The following is a 15,719-nucleotide window of genomic DNA, read 5'->3' as shown; positions in this document are numbered from 1 at the left end:
AATTCTTTACTGCTTGCTTTTCTTATGAAGTATCAGGAAACATGCAGATTACCATTTGGTTTTATTACTTAAGAGTTCCAGCTACCCTTACTTTAGATTAAAGTCATTGTTGTCACAATAGCTCTTCCACTTCATCGCAAAGGATTGAGATTGCAGCCAAACGCAATCTCAATGGGTATAAATGAGTTCTGCTACATCTCCAAGACCTCCTGCCTGGATTAGGATGGGTTTTTAAGCTGGGAAATGACATATCTGAGCTGTGATCAGTTGTGCTGTCCAGGCAAGTCTATTTAAAAGCACTTTCCATTTTAAATATAGCAATAAAATACCACACTAGCAAAACTTCTTGATAAGGGTAAGAGCAATACATCCAAATCCAATCTAAATTTGACATTGCCTAGAACAAGAATTCACATTGATAAGTCAGGACTCATTTACAGGGCCATAAATGGGTGGGTAGCTATAATTTGGGTATTAAACTTGTAAAATATATTGATGGCATGCAAGGGCTAAATAAATAATTTACTACAAGAAAATTGGAAATCTTTACACAGTACTTAATTGACCAGCCACTCTCTCATGTTCTTGACAGTTTCCTATTTTGCATTTTTTAAAAAATTTTCACATACTGAAATGTTTCCCATGTGTATTTTTTTCGAACTTCAGTGGATGTTCACAAGTCACTATATTTCTGCGTGCATAGCCTGTTTCCATCTTCGTTTCATCAGTCAATTACATTCTTTTTGGCATTTTCATTTGTTTGTTTAAAAGTGACAATGAATCAAATGCCTTTTCTGGGCACAGCTCAGCTGGTGTTTTTCTTAAGATTAAAATAAAATCACCTCAATGATCAGGCTAACTTTGAATGTTAGTTAAATCCATTTCCACTGTAAAGCAGACAGAGTTAATGGGTATTCCAGTGATCATAGTAAGAGTGGGATTGGCAGCTTTATGTAAGTTTATAAAAATTCTTGTGACCACCTCACTGGCCAGTGTAACTCGGGATAGCTGCAGTGAGGCCAATGAATTTTGGCCTTAAAGGGGTTTTTCCATCCACACATATTGAAAACCTGGTGTGAGATTACATATAAGGTCTTGATTGACCCTGCCCTTCAAAGCACCCCAATTAAACCTGCTAAAGGTGTAAGATTTTATTTTTAAAACATCACACTTGCTTTTTGTTAGATTTCTATTCTGAAACCAGACCTCCATGGTGCGCTCTCCCCACCTTTTCCTGTGACCCAATGAAGAGAAGTGGGGGCTTTCATCCATCTCCCCAGCTATTGCCATTTCCTTGGGTGGCTGTGGTGTTACTGTGCATGCTGATATCCCTTTGCTGCTCATGTGGACTCTCCATGTCTCTGCTGCAGCAGTGAGAGGAAAAAAACGTTCCTTTATTTACCCTGTTAGGGATACTGTGGGATCACTGTGCAGTGGCTTTTACTGGTTAAAAATTGCAACTTCTTTTTAGATGAATCATAGATTCATAGAATCTGGGCAACCTGATCTAGTGGCCCATGGTGGGATTCCATGATAGAACAGTTTGGGTTGTAAGGGGCATTTAAACATCATGTAGTTCAATCCCTGAAATGAGCAGGGACATCTTCAACTAGATCAGGTTGCTCAGAGCCCTGTCCAACCTGACCTTGAATGTTTCCAGGGATGGGGCATCTACCACCTCTCTGAGCAATCTGTTCCAGTGCTTCACCACTCTCATTGCAAAAAAGTTTCTTCCTTATGTCTAGTCTGACTCTATACTTTTTTAGTTTCAAACCATTACCCCTGGTCCTGTTGCTATAAGGAACTAAAAAAGTTTGTCCCCATCTGTCCCATAAGTAGCCTTTAAGTACCAAAAGGTCATAATAAGGTGTTCCTGAAGCCTTCTCTTCTCTGGGCTGAACAACCCCAACTGTCTCAGCCTGTTTTCATAGAAAGGGGGAGTTCAAATTCCTCTTGCTCTTTTATGGTTCATTCTCATCTTTAGTCATCTACAGCAACCTACTGTGCAAAGAATTATGCTCTTAGACAGGCAGCAGTGGTGCTTCCTCACACAGACATCCTTGGAATTCCAATTCCAATGGAAGCGCATGCAGCAGAGGTATTTTGCTAGTATAGTCTGTACAAGTTTCCCAGGAGATACAAGGTAGAGTGCCAGAGTACTTGCAGGCATTACTGCTTCTCTGTGAGGGATTTTTTCCAAGATCAAATGGCATGATGAAACACATCCCTTACCACGCCAACTCATATACCAGACCCCAGGTGAGAAACACAGAAGTAAAGAAGTAAATCCAGAGGGAGTGCAGAAAATTTGGGGTAAGCAAAGGGACAGCTTTGCTCCAGCTGCTCTGGGTCATGGCCATCAGCTTTGCTATTGTTACAGGCACACAGAGATTCCCTTCTAATTCTGCTTTCCACCTGCCCTCTCCAATAACTTCCTTTCAAATGGGAGTTATTTTTTCTCAAAATATTTCCATTGTTTTCTGAGGAATGTCACCCCCTTCCAGCTGGGACCCTGTGCCATGGGTCAGATTGACACCACTTTGCTTAGCAGCCACATGACCATTTTGGAGCCCAGACCTAGATTCAGAGTAAAATATTTTGGGATTGAGGGGAAAGTCCTGTATTCTTTGGATGGTGACAGGGTGGGATGGTTATGTTTTTTAAAAAGGGTACAATTCAGACATAAAAAAGCCTCTTGGCTGTAGGAGAAAGGGTACACAGTGGTTGAACTTGCATTCTAGGGAGCCAGAAGGAAGAACAGCTCAGTGCTTTGCTTTACATGTGTGCAGGACGCTGCTGCCTGAGGGAGTAAGAGCCCACTTACAACCCCACATGGATTGCCCAGGCTTTGTCCAGGTGCATGAAACAAGCAGGGCCACACATCTGCTTACTTCCTCCCTGGGGATTAGAAGTTGGAGGGTGGGAAATGAACAGAGCCTGGGGTCCTTTCTCTCTGGCCAGCTCAGCTGAGATGGTGAGTGCCTGGGGGGGTTGAGGGAGGAAGGGTGCAAGGTTATTTTATTTCTGATTTAGGCCAGAGGTAAATGACTGCCTGAGGGAATAGTAGAGGAGAAGGTGTGTCGCTGAGTTACAGTGCCTCAGGGGGTTCCTGCTGCAATGGCACAACTATGTAATATGCCCCCTGGGGGATTGCATCTGAAATAAAAATGTAGCCTGTTACTTATTGGCATTAATGTTCACTTACTAATGTCTTTTATTGCTTAACTCTTCTATTTTGGCACCTGGGTAACTGCTTAGGTTCTTTTAAATTCACTGGACCAAATTCAGAGATCACATATCAAGAGATCTACATAGAGTTCACAACTGGCAGACTAGTGTGGATTGAAAGTAGTAAATTTAAGAAAGACTAGGGAGAGAGCTGTAATGAATGAAAGGATCATGGTAGATAAGATTCCTGTTCCCTGAAAATTATTTCTGAAACTGAGTAGTCTCTCAGTGAAAAAGGATTTTGACTCGGAGTCAAGAATTGCTTGTGGGCTCCTAGCACTCAAGAATCCTTTGTGCTATCTTTATAGAACTTGATAGTATAACAACTTAACTCTGCACTAATATAAAGTTCACAGACAAAACAACATGATGATAGCCTTAGATGAAGCTTTCCATGAATAATCCCAACAGTAAACCTGTCCTCAACATGAAAAGGACACCCGATATTCAGTATATTTCCGTGATCAAACCTCTACCCTCTATTTCCTTATTTAAGTACCCTGAAGCAAGTCACCACCCTGTCTGCACTCTATTCCATAATTCAGACACTAGTTTTTTTACTGGGCGTTTCTCTGGCTACATGTGGGAAAATAACTAAGAATCAGTCTTCCTCACTCAGCTCATCTTGGTGGCAATGAGCTCAATGATAGTGGCACTGGCTCAACCCCAAACACTGCCCATGCACAGCATGGGCATGGATGTTGGGGGAGTGTACTGTTTAGTTTTCTGGCCTTGGCTAGCAGACTTGTGGCTAGTTGTTTGCTACTGAGAATGCTCCTGTCAGACTTCTTTTCTCAGCCCATCACTTGGTGCCCATCATGCTTTTCCGTGTCACCTCCCACTTGTGGAATGTCTGCATTTGCTTGCTCTCTCTCACATCCCTTTCTAGTACCTCCATGTCCCGCTTTTCATCAGAATACATCCTGAAAAAATATTTCGTGCTGTCTCATCTATTTTTCTTCAGCTATGGAAGGTACATCCCTAAATCCTTTCCAAACAACCTCATTATCTGCACTGAAATGCTGTCTTGACCTTCTGTGGCCCCAAAAAGGCCACTGGACCCAGTGCCTACAATGGGCACCCCTGCTCACTCATTAGCACCTACCCATCCGGTGTTTCCTGTCTTTTAAAAGAGAGGGAAAAACAATGTTTTTACTGTTTGTACAGCTCCTTGCACAGTGGGACTGACGTCATTGCTCTAGCCATACAAATACATGTAACAGTATCTTCCCCAAAAGCCACGGCCATCTTCCATAAGATTCGAAATTACATGCTAGCCCAAGGGTCCTCCCATGCTACTGAGCCATCACACAGCAGCTGTCAAGGAGCGGGGGAAAAGGGTATATACAGGACTCCTCAGTACGGCAGCAGGAGGAGAAGAACTAGCTCTGTGTATTTAGTTACAGTTAATTATAAGTTTATGACCTTATGATGCAACTGTTGTAACCCTTGCTCAATATACTTTTGAGGCAGAGCATGCTGAACATACAGAGGGGGTGTATTTTATGGCTGTAGTGTTTGCTTGAGCTGTGCAGATAAGAGAGCTGTAGAGAGGTCTCCGTGCAGGACCAAGTGGAGCCATTTTGGCTGTTTGGTATTGACAGGGGCTGAGTGTCTCTGCCAAAAGAGTTCGTGAATTGTAGGTGTAAGCCTCACTGACCTGCCACCCCCTGCTTTCTCTGGCAGCAGGGGTTGAAGTTGGTTCTTGCACTTTAAGAGGGGAGGAAAACTAAGGGAAGGAGTAGGTGTCATTAACACACAAGGGAAACCAGAATAGGATTTTTTCCCCCTTAATCAAGGCAGCTTTGGAATTTGACATTTGTTTCACCCAAAGATTTCCAAATGCTGTACATTTTTTTCCACCCAGTTCATATATATTATGCCCATTTTATGGGTAAGCAAACTGATTCAGAAAGAGTAAATAGAGTGCCATTTGCAGGTCTATGAATAGATTCAAAGACCCTTGAAATCTTAATCCACTTGATCCCACTTAATGCCTTCAAGATGCATTAACAGGACAAAAAGAAGTTTAATTGAAGTGCATCAAACTCAGTTTAGGCACTGTAACTCTTCTACTTACAAGGGTAGCCACATAAGCAAAAATAAGGAAGCATTAGCTTCCATTTCCCTGGAAAATAAGTGAGCAGGAATGCATGCCACATCCTGGCTGGCATTTTAATCTCATCAAAGCAGAGCTCTTTCCCTACTGTGCTTTCCAAGATGCACAACGCAAATGTGGTCTGAACACAACAGAACTAATTGAACAATCACAGCAAAGGAGGTCAAAACCCAACAAACAGCGTAGCATCTAAAATGACTCTGGAGGATTTTAACAGATGGACACTTGTAAATCTAACAGGATTTCCTACTGGTGAGAATGCCTTAGGTAAAATTCAGAATGTCTCATTAAATTGTCAGCCAGCTATGAGGCATTGCTTATGTGAATATGAACAGCTCTGCAGCTTTACTGTAAATACACACAACCATGTATTAACATAGGCCTGAAAAGCAACATTTGGATGTGAGTTCAATTAGAAAGCCCGACCAAAACTGAAGAAGGATCAGATGTAATGCTTCTGGCTGGGATCCATTAGAGAGATACAGCAGGGAAGTTAAGCCAGGGGTCAGGGTTTTTCTCTCCCTGTTCTCCAAGTTGTATGGCTTTGCCTGTGTGCAGTTCCATGTAAATTTGCAAATCAGTTTGGTCTAGACTTCTCTAAGTCGTTTTGCTATTGCTTTCTTGTAACCTCCTGTGTTCTTAGGCTGTTGATGAAATGCATCAACAGACCCAGAACAGGTATAATAGCGCTCTCTGTCTCCCAAGTAGATGCTCCCATGCCAAGAATTCAAATGTAGGCTAGCACAACAACACAACAGTTACACCCTTCCATTTTTACACATTTGTTTTACATAGTGCCAGTGATCTGGATAAGGGCAATTAGTCTGTTTCTCACCAGAGAAATTAGTCTGATTGCGCCCCTTTACCTCCTCCAGCAACCCTACTGCTTATGAGATCTGTGCGCCTGTTGCTCAAATCCACATTCCTGTAGAGTCCCACTTTCTCGGTAAGAAATAGTCTCTGCTGGGTTTATTGGCATTTCTCACAGTATCTGAGTTCAAAGAAAATGATTACAAGTTAAGGCAGAGCTCTGTTCTTTAAAACACCACAGCGTATAGATCTGTTGAGTGATATATAACATAGAACAACTTCCAACTGAGGAAAGCTTAACACAGCTCGGGCTAGCTTGCTGATAGCTGCTCAGCTCCTAGAATTACTGCTTACAAACCATAAAGACCCCAGCTTGAGTTTCATGGAGGGAGGGGGGAGATGTGTGTTGTGCACACCGCAAGTACAGCCACAGGGCGGGTAACCTGCCAACTTCCTAACCTCAGCCAAAAAATCTGGCCACTGCCTGACAGTCAGAGTATGTGTATTTGCTGTCTGTCAGTGGCAGCAAAACAGCCTAAAGTCAAAAAAGAATTGTGTGAAAACACTGAGTTCAGTCGTGGGACTATTAGCGTGCGAAATCAACGGGCTTGGTGTCTGTTAAAACTGCCCTTCACTTCTGTGATATTTTTGGCAAGGAAATGGGCTGTAAATATAAACAGATCACTTCTCTCCTTACTGAAAAGCAGTCACCTCAGAGGGAGGAAGCACACCGCATGTTTATGAGAGCCACAGATTCCACACAGGATCTTAGAACTGGCATGCAGGGGTAAATTCCTGGTCGAGCTAAGAGACTTAAGGAAGGACAAGCCAACCATGAGAGAAAAACATGTGCAGTGTATCCCCATAACCACAGAATACGTCTCTGTTGGGGACTGCTTGTACTACTGAGAGTGGGGTAATTGTGCCAGGACAGGACACATGGGTCTGTGATTATTGACCAAATCCTTCAGCGCAGAACACATGCAGCACTCCCGGGCTGGAATAATAACCATGGAGTTTTATTCCCATACAGCATCTGGCTAGCGAGCCCTCATCTCCCAAACACCCTCCTTCCTCTCCAAAGTCTCTTGCATTCCAGACTGGCACTGGAGAAAGACCATCAAATGCATAGGCATAAGAACGTGTTATGGTAAGATGCCCACACTGGTATAAAACTTGATCCTGGTGTCACTGTAATTCAAGAGTAAATAGTGCACACTGCATTGTTTCACTAAATGAAGCAAATGCAATCTTCAATACAGCTTTAACAAAAAAAAAAGTCAGGTAAAATCCCCCAATTCTATGTTATATGAACACTTTCTTTACTGCAGATGATCAGAAGTGCAAATTACTTTTAATGGAAAATTGTTGTGGGGCATGAGGAACTTATTAAAAATCCATTGTTTCAAGACTATCTTCTGTAGAGATTACTAAATTTTCTTCTTTTTTTCCCATACATTTTTTTCCCATACATTTTTACATATGGTCATCTTAACTGATCACTTTTGTCTGACTTCTCTGATCACCAAGCATACACCAGTACGTTATTACTTCATCAGAAACTTAAATGATCCACACCCCCCCCCTTTTATCTTTCAATATCCATCTTATTTCTTCATACTTGTTTATAAATTGAGCTTTAAGGAAAGAAGAAGGAAAATTACTAGAATATTAAGATATCCTAAACCTTCAAAACAAGGCGGCTATAAAAACAGACATGAAGTTGGAAATCCTATATTTATTTATCCACGCCCAGTGTATGTTAGAGTTCTTAAACAGAAAAAGTAACAAATGCCTGAGAGTGGTCCTGGTTGCTGTGGTTATGAAGTTGCACTGGTAAATCAGGGGAGAATCAGGTATCAAATCTGTGCAGTGGGAGAAACCCCACCAAGAGCCCTCAGAGCTGCGGTGGTATCCTGCCCTGACATGCTGCTTCCTGAGCCTCCTTGGCAAGTGACCACACAATGTGCCTTTCTTCTACACTTTGGCAAATCAAAGAACTCTAAAAGATTTGTGAGATGTGACTCGTTGGCAAAAACCTTGTTAAGTCTTCCCTCTTATTATACACATTTCTGTGAACAGCTACTAACATTCTTCTCTCCTATAACCTCTACCAGGGTGCATGGCAGACAAGTCAGATTTACTTCTGTAATTCCCATACTCCTCCCAAGAGCCCTTTTTGATATCATCTTTGTTACTTTATATTCATCTGGTGTCAGAGTATATTTGATCAGTAATTTACCTGTACCACAATTAATAAAACGCTTTTGTACTTCAGTTTGTTTAGATGTCATGTGTAAACATGATCTGATTTTGGAAATTTCTTATTGTTCCATTTACTGAGTTACCCTGCAGCTTGCATTATTACGAGTAAAATATGAAAATGATCCTTGGATTCCTAGAATCATAAAATCAGAGTCACAGAATGGTTTGGGTTGGAAGGGACTTTTAAAGGTCATCTTGTCCAACCCCGTGCAATGACCAGGGACATCTTCAATTAGGTAAGGTTGCTCAGAATCCCATCCAACCTGGCCTTGAATGTTGCCAGGGAGGGGGCAACTGCAACCTCTCTGTAGATTCATTTCATTAAAGAACAGCTCTATGTAAGATGAAGTCTTCCTGGTGAGCATAAATGCAAAAGATTGATTTAGATTACCAGTAACAGTTTTATCTTTCCTAACAGTTCCTTTTAGATTTTGTTAATATTTCCACCATGCCTGGTCTTTGGAAGGCACTCTGTTTCTGATAAATTTGTTATTATTAATTTTATGGCTGTAGCATAAAATCTGAATCCAGATTTGACTTTCTGAGATTTTAGAGGTTCAGATTTGGACTATTATAAAAATAGGAACAATATGTGGAGCCTGGGGCAAGGCGCTGAGCCTAACATTCCTTGCAAACAAGGCAGAGGCCTTGCAAGGTGACTGGGTGAATTAGCATGGTTCCAGGTATTCATTTTCAGCTCATTTATTCAACATTTGACTACTCACAAGAAAAAATACATTGTTCATGCTCTGCAAATGAGCCACGGGAGCTTGGTTATTTTCTCTTCAGTTGTAAACATCACCAGGCCTGCAGAAAACTCCCCCCAGAGTACAAGATAGTCTGGAAGTTCTTCACTGAACTTCTGATGATCCTACTGATGATCACGTAGGAGAAGAAAGGGAGCCACCTGTGAGACAAAGCCTTTATGTTTATCTCTAACCGGTCTGTTGGCCAACAGTTGTTGGATCATCTACAGGGAGAACCTACACATTTGCTGTTTTGTTGTGAGCCACTGCCAGCTTGCTGCAACCAACTTCTGATCTGACTACCAGCCACACAGCCTTAGGGAGGGTAATGCCCCAGAAAATTAGACTCTTCTGAGAGACAGGTCTATTACCACAAGCTGGGAAGACCCAGCTTTTAGCTATTTTGTGGTGTAGGCTTACATCTGTTGGTATTGCACCATCTAGGATCTTCTGCCCAACAGACAGATTTATGGCCCTGCTGTGAGGAACGCGGGTGACTGGCTGATTTCTGATTCTCTTCTCCAAACCAGCAACCTCACTGCTAAGAGTAAAATATGACTCTTCTGACAAGTGTCCATCTATTTTCTTTGCCATCTTCTCCTTCCCTGGTATATCCCATGTGTTTGCAGTATGTCAGCCCTCATTGTAACTTCATATTCTGTCATTGAAACAAGACACACAGGTGAACAGATATATTAAAATGATGGTGGTGCATTTGGGATGTGCTGGGATGGTTTTCTGTCATGCCATTTCACATAAGGCAGGTGAGTAAGGAGAAATTAGGTTTACTTCAATCAACTTTATTTGATAAAAATAAATGCTGTGGGCAAGGTTAAATTTTGATGAGCTGTTTTTTGATTCCTAACTACATACATCAGCTCTCTAAATACTAAATAAACTCAATGACAAACTCTCATTGTGTGATTTTTTACCTTACTTGTACTAAACTAAATTATTAGTTGTCAGAAAGATAAGAGCAAAGTAAAGAGACGAAGAGAGAAACCAGCCCAAGTGGCTCATTTAAGAAAAAAAAATTAAAAAATTCTAATTTGCAATTTCTGTTCATGCATTACATTTTCCCTGAAAACTCATGGCCTAATATTAAGTACAGCAGCACCAAGGACCTGATTTACCTTGCACACCAAATATCTTTCCCACGTAAAGAAAAGAAAGCTTTTCTATAATTGAGCTCTCCACACGAAGAAAATGGAGAAGGCAGGGGAAAATAACTCCTGATGTTATTCACTTCTTAGATGCAATTTTAAAAGATTATTCAGACAACTAAAAATGCTCTTTTTTTTCATGTTTTTTTCTTTCCTTTTTGTAGTAAAATAAGCCATTCTTCTGGTGGTAAAATTCATACATAAAAAGGTAAACTCTGAAGCAACTGACTGCACTTTCAGTAAGCATATTTCTGACAATTCATTAAATACAGAAAGCTTTATCTGCCAGGAGAAATAGAATGTGGAAGCAATTTGAAGACAGTTTGAAGCAAAAAAATGCTTGTATTGGAGGAGAAGGAGAAGTGTATAAAGAACCTCACTTATACTTGAATAACAACTATTAAAAAGTCATAAGACCCTAATAGACTTTGTCTGTCCTTTTTTTTTAATCCAGTCAAGCAGCATGTCTCTGTTGTCGTTACTCATACACTGCTTTGTCAGCTCTGAAGAGAAGGAGGTATTTAGGTTGCATTTCCAACACGAATGCAGTTGCAAGGAATACATACTATGTTCACAAACCAAAACCATCTCACTTAGCTCTCCTGGACTAGGGAGCATTCTGCTGAGGGTGCTGATCCTTACAGAGCTAGAAAGCCAAGAGCAGTACCAGGCATCCTGAACCTCCACACTACCATCTTTCTTGAACATGCTGAGAAAATGTTGCTGCAGAGAGGAGTTTCAACTCCCTGCCACACTTTTCAGTGAGTAAAAGCTTCTATCTGCTCTCAAGCCACTGCTAGTGTGCATGTTAAGCAGGTCCTGCATGGTGACAGCAGACCTATTTGCTCTGAGTGTTCCAGGAATTATCAAATCTCATTGAACTGAACACGTGAGCAAAGTGTCTCTCTGTGCTAATCATAAGGTATGTGGTGGAAATTTGTAGCAAAAATATTTTGGCAATCCATTCATGCTCGTAATAATCCTTCCAAATGGCACTACTGGGAGAAGACCTGATCCTTTCTTGATATGTAGACCAACTTGGCTCTCTGATTGAATCCAGGACCAGCAGAAAACAAAATGCAGTGAGACCATGTTGGCTCCATCAGTTTTTGAACCTTGAATTAGGTGAGCTCAGCTGGGACCCAGCCCAAAATCCTTGAGGCTACTAAGGGTCCCAAAGTAATGATTACTTGAAAGTTCTTGGAGAACTTTTAATTTTCCATGTGAATCCAGTGCACTGTCTCCAAATAGGTGGGTATTATAATGCCTAATGTTTAGGCACATACCTGCAGCACCTGAGCACATCTTGTGTGGCTGGCAAAGGTTGCCAATGCTGTACTTCTGCTTGGGAATCCAGAGATTAGGGCTTTCCTCTGAGATATGAAAGACCTGAGACCAAACCATTCTTCTGCCTGCTGGGACATGAATTCACATCCTCTTTGAAAAGCCCCATTGCCCCAGGCAATGTGGGAAATTAGATTCAACCACTTCTGCTGAAGCTGCTCTGCTACATGTAGGGTAGTTAAATACTTATGCTGAGGAAGAAAGGAGAAAGAACAGCCTATGGGTGGTTGGGGCCAAGCAAAAGTACTGTTACCTGCTCCTCACAAGGTCACCATGTTCTCCTCTTCCTGGAGGTCCTTGTCTGTGCTCTGACACTGAGTGATAATTGATGCTGGGATCTCCAGGGCATCACTGGAGAGAGGTGCAGGATGTGCTGCAGACAGGTGGGTGGAGCTGGGAGGAAGAAGAGTCTCCAGCTGCTCCAAGCCCTTTATTTTTGCCTTGGGTGGCCTCTCCATTCCAAGATCTCTACGGGGAGTAACAACATTTAATCTAAAGAATATTTAATTCTAACATACAGTGATTAAGCTTCACAGAAGAAAGAAAGGCTTTCCCACCCCAGAGCTCTGTGAGAGCAGGCATGCCCTTGTGCAGTAACTGTTCAGGTCCCCTTGGGCTTAAGGCAGCAAAGGCACTAAATGTGACAGTGGCACCGAAGTCCTCTAGCAGAACCAGCTGTAATTGCCTGCTAGCTGAAAACCACACCCATGTACAGTATTTATACATATGTTTACAGCTTCCAAAGGGAAAACAAATAAAACAATTAATGTAACTTACAGAAAAAATGTGACAAAAAAAAGTCACATAAAATATTTTCTGAAGTGATTGATTTTTTTAACAGTTCAAAAATCTTGGAGGTAAGGAAGTAATTAATGAATATTTTCTTTTAAAGAAATAATTGCTGAATTTTTATTTTAGAAAAAGATGTAAAATTACCCCATGACATTAAGATAACAAAAATTCGTCCAATAAAATGACATGGTTTCTACTGTAAGAAGATTTTGCCTGAAGTGATTTTGAAGACCCTGAAATGAATACACACCGTAGTATATCCTAGTTCTGTGGGCTGTGACACGTGCATCTACAATAGCTATTGCACACAATGCATGTTTAGAATCTTATGCAGCAATTTTGCATCAAAGGAAGCACTGTCTTTGACTTCAATGGGAATTGGAGAGGCCCTTAATGAGTAGAAGAGTATATCTATATATATATATATATATAAAAGAAACAAAGCTTAGTTTAGATGTGAATCACAAGGCTGCCATTGAGTTTATGCTCAGTTTAACCTATTAAACAATGTGAGATGAGCAAAAATTACTCATTTCCATACTGCTGATTTTGCAGACTTCAGAAACCCTGAGCATGAAATAAATAACTTGCTCTTAACAACTTTCTGTGTGGATAATATATTTAAATGTAGGAAGATGTAAATGATGTATTTTTATTGCATTGCTGGTTACCTCTCTGTATCAATCCAACTAAATGCAGAAGTTTAAATTTACAAGGAACTGCCTAAAAAGATTTGTCTGTTCTTCACAAATAAAGCTGGTTGACCATGCTGTTATGGAAGGCTCCGAAGATTAAGTCAACTCTACAAATATAATCAGTACTGTATTTCCTGCATGCCTGGCCTGATTGTCTAGCTCTGTTTGTATTATAAAAATGCAGTGATAAAACTGCACAGAAGAAAAGACTGGATGTCAATGTACACAAGTCTGTGTAATATTCCTTTATGCCATTCTTTATTAGATGGGTTTCCTGTGTCAATATACTGTGGTTATTCCTAAAGTCAGGACTCTGAAAACACGAGATCACTCTAAAGGGCTTTTAGCACTTGAGAAAGGTGTAGCTGCTGGGTGGTTGTTTTTCTTTTTTGGTTTGTTTCATTTTGGTTTTGTTTGGGGTTTTTTTGTTTGTTTATTGTTGGTTCTTTTTTAAATTTTTTAAATAAATAAAATGAACATTTCTTAGAAATAATGCTTTGGGAGTTTAAAAGAGAAATTATGCATATTGTGAGACATATTAGGCAATGGCAGGAAAATCGGTGATTATGAAATTTGTTTGCTTTTCTGATGGCTAATTTGCTGATAGGATAAATTTTTATGCAATTGTCCCCAGTCTTGATAGGTAAAGCTATGGTCACTTAATGCATAGCTGCTTACCTCTGTGAAGTCTTTCAACATTTTTCTATTGCACTTGGTCTATGACCCTTTTGAACTTGAAATCTTAATACCACACATAAACCTAAACAAATAATAGAATATGCAAAAACGTCTTACCTTTTCAAATTCCTACCATGAGCCTTAGTTTGTCCATTTTCTCCCTTTTACTGCCTTTCCCTTCCAGGTTTCTTTTCTTGTATCTCTTTTTTCCTGCCATGCCCACAAAGAATTGAGAAACAAAGCTATGCTCACTTCCTGCAGACAAATAATTTCTACAAAGAGCTGAGTCCCTTGTACACGTAACCATCTTGCTCTTTCCTTTGAAACATTCCCTGTAAATGTACCTTCCTTGAAGAGCAAAACTGGGTAATCAGATTCTAAGGAGGCACAAACTGTCCGGGGCATCAGGCGACTAAGAGTACTATTGGGGAGCATTAAAATGCATGAGATTATAACTCCATGTTCTTGTAAAGATCTCTCATGCTTAGAAATGAAGCCACAAGATTTGCACAAGTTTCCATGTAATTCCTTCTGAACTTTCACTTTCTGCTGGTCATATATTCCTTTCTCCTGAGCTCCTGCACCATGAGACCTCTCTCTGTTTTGAGGCTGGTTTTCTTTGGCTTTGCCTTACTGGAAAAATGAGTCATGTCCAAGAACAGGAGCTGAGCAAAGGGGATACCTACAACAGTGCTGTTTGCTCTGTGAGTGAAGACAAATTCAAACTTGATGGGTGCACAGTACTCATCCATTCATTCATCCATTCATCCATGAGACATTGGACACTAACCATTTCATGTGGGCCAAAAACCTTTTGAGTAAACTGTGACTTCCAGAACTTTGAAAGCATTTAACTTCTTCCTGAGGTTGGAGCATAGCAATCTCCTGAGCTGGACCTGTCCTTGGACACGACCTTCTGCAGTGCCCTGCAGTTGTGCAGCAGGTGAAAGCATACACAGCAACACATCCTGCATGACCTATTATTTCTGAAAAAGTCAATGTGCAGAGGGTTAAGCTAAAAATCACAATGGATAACCAGGAAAGGAAAAAAATACTTAACGAGTTTCTAGGAACTGGGATTCAAGTCTCACTGCAAATGAGGGAGGAAAAGGGAGAGAGGGAGGGAGGAGGCATTTGTCTAAGACTACAAGAATAAATGTCCTCCAGAGCTTTCAGAATCTCCTCTCTCAATATGAATTCATTACCTTACTTACAACAAAAATATTGTATTATGACATATACCAATCTAGAAATGTAATATATCATACATGGGCCACTTTACAACCCAATCCAGTTATCTGGATCAGTGCTACAATTCATTTGGGTAAGGGCTAAATTACTTGGGAAACAGATGTCAGTTTCTTTTTAGATAGTTTTTGGGTTATTGTTCCCTGCCTGTTTAAAAATATTAAATTAGATTTTAAGATATAGCACGCTTCATTGTGATTTTAATTGTAAATCCTGTTGAATACATGTTAACTTCCTGCCTTCTTCATAAGAGAAAGAAGGAAAATAAAAATTTTCAATACAGAATTTTTTTTCCCATGTGTGATTTTAAAGCAGTGTGTATGAACGAAACCACCTCTCAAAATAAGCTTGCAAACTTATAATTACAGATAACAACAAATTTGCAAGAATCTCTCTGAAGACATGTGCAGTTAGACTGCAAACTTTGTACAGTTCTTTTTAGTAGTGACTTATTTTTTTGGAATGGATGAAGATCAGATTTGCAGCAATGGAACTCATAACAGGTATACCTCATTAAGCAAGTTTGTGCACAAAGAACACTGTGCTTTAGCTGTTGCTTTCTTAAAGTTAATTTTGTTTTCCATTTGCTTCTTATCTGATCAGCAAGAATATAATGAAACTGGCTGTATGA

General features: G+C 40.5%; 1 long non-coding RNA gene across 1 annotated transcript in view; it reads right to left on the bottom strand.

Annotated features, from left to right (window-relative positions):
* Window positions 1–15,719, bottom strand: part of LOC109144458 — a 72,954-nt gene that overhangs the window by 33,397 nt on the left and 23,838 nt on the right. The window contains exon 5 of the long non-coding RNA XR_002045251.3: window positions 11,929–12,143. This is a non-coding gene — a long non-coding RNA (uncharacterized LOC109144458). The remainder of the gene's footprint in view (window positions 1–11,928; window positions 12,144–15,719) is intronic.

This window comes from Corvus cornix, chromosome 2 (genome assembly GCF_000738735.6).
Source record: "Corvus cornix cornix isolate S_Up_H32 chromosome 2, ASM73873v5, whole genome shotgun sequence".
NCBI classification, from domain to species: Eukaryota; Metazoa; Chordata; class Aves; order Passeriformes; family Corvidae; genus Corvus; species Corvus cornix.
Note: the sequence above shows the minus strand (reverse complement) of the source record. Positions and strands in the feature narration are given on the sequence as shown.